Source organism: Heterocephalus glaber, unplaced genomic scaffold (genome assembly GCF_053883595.1).
Source record: "Heterocephalus glaber isolate CG9 unplaced genomic scaffold, H.glaber_assembly_v1.0 deba00001454, whole genome shotgun sequence".
NCBI lineage: Eukaryota > Metazoa > Chordata > Mammalia > Rodentia > Bathyergidae > Heterocephalus > Heterocephalus glaber.
This window is the reverse complement of record NW_028258303.1, coordinates 10,946,671-10,953,328: the sequence shown is the minus strand read 5'-3', so window position 1 is coordinate 10,953,328 and position 6,658 is coordinate 10,946,671. Positions and strand designations below refer to the sequence as shown.

At 37.8% G+C, this 6,658-nt stretch overlaps 1 pseudogene; it reads left to right on the top strand.

The window, feature by feature from the left end:
* Positions 1-287: 287 nt before the first annotated feature.
* LOC101700998 (mitochondrial import inner membrane translocase subunit Tim21 pseudogene) lies at positions 288-1,223 on the top strand (annotated as a pseudogene).
* Positions 1,224-6,658: the final 5,435 nt, after the last annotated feature.

Below are 6,658 nucleotides of genomic sequence, written 5' to 3'. Positions count from 1 at the left end.
TAATTATTTTTGCTTGGGGCAGAGTCAGTTTTGTAAGGCACTGCTGGAACCCAAGGTGACCCTAATTTTAGGGCAAAGGTGATCCTGGGGATGGTTGAATGTCCCTGTAAATCTCTCATTCTGGTGTTTTGTTTTGTTTTGTTTTGGTACTGAGGATCGAACTCAGGACCTTGTGCTTGCCAGGCAGGAGTGGTGCCACTGGGCTACATCTGCAGCCCTCAGGCCCAGGAGTTCATTTCTCTTCTTTCCCTGTGGTCTTGGTGGTCTTCTGTCACTATGGTACTCTCGGTGTCAGTAATCACTTGTGGGTTTCTGGCTGAGTGACATTATTAGCTGTGAGACCTTGAGGTAGTTCTCTAAGTTGTCTGCCTCAGTCTTCTTAGCACTTACATTATAGTTTTGAGTGGATTAAATAAAACAGTTATCAGTAAAGCAGTTAGCATGGGGCTGGCAAAGGCTACCCATTTAAAGAATGTTACATGCATAAAAATTCTTGTGTGAGTTTGAGATGGGGCCTTCGAGAGCAGAAGAAAATGGTGCGACCTGGATCTATCTTTGAAGTGCCCCAGAAAACTATCTGGACACAGGGACCACGACCCCAGAAAGCAGAGGACAGCGGCAAGCAAGTGTCTGTGCACAGAGGTCAGAGAGGGGAAACCGCTATCCCAACGACTCAGAAAGTGAAAGAAGCTGGAAAAGATTTCACCTACTTAATAGCGGTACTCATTGGAATCAGCAATACAGGTGGCTTGTTTTATGTGATTTTCAAAGAACTTTTTTCTTCATCCAGTCCTAGTAAGATATATGGGAAGCCTTAGAAAAATGAGGTACACATCCCGAGGTGATCAGTTTCTTTGGTGAGCCTGTTAAAGGCTATGGGGAGATGACGAGATGTGGTCGAAGGCATCATGTCAGTTTTATCAAATATATAAAAGATGGGCTGAAAGACACACGTATGAAATTCTACATTGAAGGGCCAGAGCCAGGGAAGCAAGGAACAGTGCATGTGGAAGTGAAAGAGAATCCAAAGAATGGTGAATATGAATTTCGGTACATATTTGTGGAAGTGGAATCCTATCCTAGAAGAACCATTATCATTGACGATAATCGATTCCAAGATAATTAAAAGAATCAAGCAAGCATACTGTTCCCTGGTGGGTGTGAAATGGTGCAGAATCATTATGATCTTCACAACTCTCTTCCAGAATCTGTTCAGAAGAGTAAGACGGTATAGCACTCATAAAGGTGAATATAATAGAATATTTGATACATTTAGACAAGCCTTTCTTGTGAAAAATCATGAAATAGATCATAAAGCATATTTTGTTAGTGAATTTTCAATTATGGCAGTATTTCTGCTCTAATATCATTCATGATGAGAATTTTTTGTTACTGAATGTTTTACAACATGTAAATAAACAAATTTCAATAAAAAAATTACTTCTTGTGGCAAAGTTGGAGAAAATTCTAATGAAAAGGGAAAGCACTGTGTACAATATAGTTGCTGTTAAAACACAAATTCTTGGGCTGGGGATTTAGCTCAGTGGTTCTGCCGCCTGCCTCACAAGCGCAAGGTCCCGAGTTTGATTCCCGGTACAAAAAAAAAAACAAACACAATTTCTGGACTACGATATGTACACATAAAGTGAATCAGAAACCTCCTGGTAGATGAGTAGTGACAGTATTTTAACAAAGTTCCATAAATTTGAGAACCTCTGATCAAGAAACATAAGTCAAACTAAAATTTCCACTAGATGGCATTGTTCAATATTTGAATGGACATTTATCTCTAGCTTGTTTTCTATGATTGCAAAGATCTACTTTCATTTTGCTAGTTGTCTCAATTAATGTCTTATATTTTAAGAATAAAAATTTAAAATCTTATTAATAAATTGCATTTATAATGAGCTCTTAAAATAAACATTCCAGTAGATAAGTGGACAAAATATTTGAAAGAAAAAATTTACCAAAAAAATGTATTTGATCAATAAACACATAAAAATATTCATTCTCAATGAATAGTAAAGTAATGCAAGTTTCACATTTCAAACACCAAGTTTCTGTTTGTTTGTTTCTCACCAATGAACATAGTATTTTAAAAAATTTGTAGTATTATAAATTTATTGAATGCCCACTATGTGAAGGCACCATTGGTATGCACAATGAGTACAGTTATTTTTTGAGCCAAGATCATAAGCATAGGAAAAAGAAACATGAATAAAAACTAAAACATTGGTTGTCTTTATCTTTCTGGAATATTACTAAATTATGCTTTAAATGTTCATTTAAATTTTTTTCTTTAATAAAGTAGTTTTAAAATATAAACATTACCAGTTCATAATTGATAAAGGTATCCTTTATTCCAAAACTACTAATTCAGTTCAATGGATATTTATTGCTCATTCCCTATGTTTTCAGTACCTATTATACTAGGAGGGGAAAAGGAGGGGTACAAAGACATATAAGAAACTGGGCATATGCCCATAATCCCAGTATTCTGAGGCAGGAAGATTGCAAATTCAAACCCAATCTGAGCAATTCAGCAATTTAGCAATTTAGGGAGTTCCTCTCTCAAAAATCAAAAAAAAGGAGGGTGCAGATATAGTTCATTGTGAAGGCCCTGGGTTCAATTCCTAGTACCACAAACCTAAACCAGGAAGAATCAGAGGCATATAAGATGCCATTCTTATATTCAAGAAATTTATCATTTTACTTGGGGTAAACAGCATGGAAAAAAGATAAATAAAAACCTAGGTTTATATATAATTCATTACTTAGTGTGTTCATCCACAACTGTTGAACTCATATTAAACCTCAGACACACAAGGGAGTAAAGTTGTGCCTGAGGAAGGGCTGGAGGAGTGTTAGCAGGTAGCACCATCAAACTATTGACTGAGACCTCAGAAGGCACTCATTTTATCTACTTTTATAATTTTTTTAATCCATAAAAACAAAATTATAAACTTACTAGCAGGATATAGAAGTTTGCTAGGCAGAGATGAAATGATGAACCATCAGTACTACCCAGCAACTCAGAGCAGAACAAATAATACAAGTTTGAGCAGATATTGTAGGGCTCTGCCTTATTATGTATTTTAGGCGGCTTCTGTTTAGCTAAGGTATCAGTAAAACAATATTTCTGTTTTTTCCTCTATTCTTGTACCACAATGATCAACACAGAGGTCTTCTGTGACCTCAAAAGGTATGGAGATTTCTCCCCATCAACAAGCTAGCAGTTCTGCAGGGGCAGACATCAGTTGATGACCTCTAATCCAATTCAGTTCAGACACTATATACCTGGAGACATTGTCAGATCCCAAAAGTTGTGGGCTTAGTCCCCAAGACGTCCCCCCACTTCCCATACCAACTGCAAAGCCCAGGTTGTTTTACCTGTGTTTTGATTGACCAGCTATAAATTGGGTTTCCCACTCTCACTGAGTTGCCCAGGCTGGCCTTTGAACTTATGATCCTTCTGCCTCATCTTCCCCAAGTGATGGTGTCACAGAAAATATGAAATATGAAATACTGTATCTCCCAACCTGTTAACTGTATGATATGCCGAGTTCTTGTTCTTTAGAAATCAAAGAATGAGTCCTAGGAACGACAAAGTTTAAAAGTAGGAAGATATTTATTGATAGGAAAGCTCCTGAGGGGCAGAAGGGGTCTCGAGTGGGTAGCCCAAGGACCCCACTTTACAGAGGAGTTTTACAGGGTGAAACCCACATGGGTACAATGTGGGCCACAGCCATGAACATCCAGTAAGGTTACAAGTATAGTCATTTAGGTAATCGTGGTCCAATTGGGAAATAAATCACGTAACATGCGTGGATGGAAAGAACAAGGATTCTCCTAGGAGGCGGTGGGTCCAGAAGTCTGTAGTCACCCCCAGGGTGGTCGATGCCTATCTTTACTTCACTAAGCCCAGTTCTTGGAAGAAGTATGTGGGTCTGGCCATCTTGTCTCCATCACGAGCCCTGGTTTTCAAAGATATGCAGCTGTGGTGTGTTTCATCTTTGTCCTGGCCCTCTCAAGGTCTTAGCCCTATCTGATTGCCTATAATATTTTTACCTAGCTCATCTATCTATAATACTGGGATTACAGGTATGTACCACCACTACAAGCTCCACTTGCCAGTTTATTATAAAGGATGTCATAAAGGATACAGATGAAGAGATGCATAGGACAAGGTAAGGAAAAAGGGCAAGGAGTTCCCATACCCTCTCTGGACAAGGAACTCTCCAGGAATCTTCACTTGTTCAGCTATTTGAAAGCTCCCTGAATTCTAGGCTTTGAAGTTTTTATGAAGAATTCATTGCATAAACATGATTGCTAATAAATTAGTAGAGGAAACCCAGTCAGTCTTATCTATTCAGATCCTTCTTGGATCCTGTCAAGGTTATAAGGCAGGAACTCCTTTGGAATGAGGAAGGTCTTGGGACTACTGTTGGACAAGAGTAGGTCAGAGAATTTCATTATGGCCAGCTCCAAGACAGATGGGTAAGAGAAGATTAGAATTAATATGACTGGCCTTGAGAAAGAGAAATTCTGGATTCTATGGCCTTCCTTGAACTGTGGATGATATATGGTATTTCTATATCTCTATCTGATAATCTATATATCATACTGTCAGATTTCACAACTGATGACAAAAATGGTCAGGTCTGATCTTAAGCTAAATTTATGCATGGCTAGGATATAAATATTTGGAGATACTAATAGTATTTCCTGTTTAAGGAATATGTCCTATATTTTGCTGTTTAAATTTTTTCTATTTATATATATATGTTTTGGAATATTTACAAAGTAAGAAAAGAGGTCACTAAAACTATATTAAAGAGCAAGTATTTAGATAAGCTACTCCCCATGATAATAATTTCTCTATTTAGAATAAATAAAATCCAGGAAAAATGGCAAAAAAAAATTTCCTATCAAGCTTTTTAAATAGGGATAATGCTAGTCTACTTCTGTGGCAGCAACTGTGGCTCTCTCAAACTCCATCCTCCCCTCCATCTATTAGGAGAAGTTGGAAAATTTAAAAAGTATATTTTTCAGACTCTCTTGCAGCTAGGGTTCTAGATATGAAGTAGGTTCTGCCAGATACTCAAAGTTTGAAAGGGAGGTAGAGGTGGACTTCCTCCAGCAGGGGCAGCTATCAAGTTGGTTCCAACAAACACAAGATTTGCATAGGTTGGATGCATGTTGCAGTCTGGACACATCTTCAGTCAGAGTCAGCTGTGGCAGCCAAAGACATGACAAACAGCAGTTTCCTGGTGTCTGCACATTTGAAATAGACCTTTATTTTTTTGTTTGTTTTGTTTTGTTTTTGAGACAGTGTCTTGCTATATAATTCAAGCTGGCCTTGAAGTCAGTATGTATCCCAGGCTGGCATTGAACTAACTAGTGGTAATCCTCTGCCTCAGTCTCCCAAGTGCTGGGATTAACATGATTTAAAAGTCTCATACTTCTGGAAAAGAATAAAAATTTAAGGTAGCAGGTTTTCAACCTTGAAATGTGTGGTCCTAAGTAACTTGTGTTATCCTTGTGTAGGCACCTCCATTATGGAGCCTTAGAAAGTAATGGAAGTTGGGCCAAGGAATTAGCTCAGTGATACCGCACCTGCCTCACAAGTACAAGGTCCTGAGTTCAATGCCCAGTACCAAAAAAAAAAAAGAGAGAGAGAAAGTAATGAAAGTGATTCTCAAAATAATAACCTGTGGGCATTTTATGTTGCATGTCTTTTCAATGAATTTTCAGATTGTATCAGAAAATGAGCCTGTAGTAAAGACCTTTTCCCTATTTTTAGATGAAGATCTCTTCATTTTATTGTAGGAAGCTGTGCTCTCCACAGGGAAGATAGTTAGGAATTTAATAAACTGATTTCACTGTCCAGCAATGTAGCTTGCATAAAATTATTGAAATAAGATTGTTTTTATCAGAATCATGATGAGAAGAAAGTAAATTGAGATCTGAGAATATTTTCTTTAAACTGTGTTCACAATTTTAAGTTTTTGAAAATCTGCTCTTCCTACTTTCTAAACCTTTCAGGCATCTTTGGCTGACTCAGCCTGATGTCAGACTTATCACCTGGCTTTCCTGCACATGGGCACAGCCTTGGGAGTCCTGTGTCTTGGTTTCTTCTTGATTCCATTGCAATGGAAAATAATACTGAATATTTGAGTAGTTTGAATTTGGTTTAGCCATTGAGGACATTTTTTAAAATATAAGACTCTCTATATATACACTGAGAAGAACTTAATTCACGAACTTGTAGAATTCATATAACTGGAAAATGTTATATAAGTGACTTAGAGAGAATGACTCTCTTCTAGTTATTCACCCCGTAACCCAACACTCCACCTACCACACTCTGCCTCATCTTTCCTAAACTTAGTAAATGACACCATCATCCACTGAGTCATGGGTCCCAAGCCTGAAAGATCCCAGACTTTCCCCTTTTCTCATCTCCTACATTTGATTCATCACAAAGTCCTCTCATGCACATCCCCATGACTTCTGACTTATTGAAGCCCTCATGACTTCTGTTTTATTCTTCAGTAGTCTTCTAACCAGTTCTGCTCCCGTTCTTGTGCCCCTTTTGCAATTTATCCCCTACACTATTGCCAAAATATCCTTATGAAGGGAAAATTAATGACAAAAT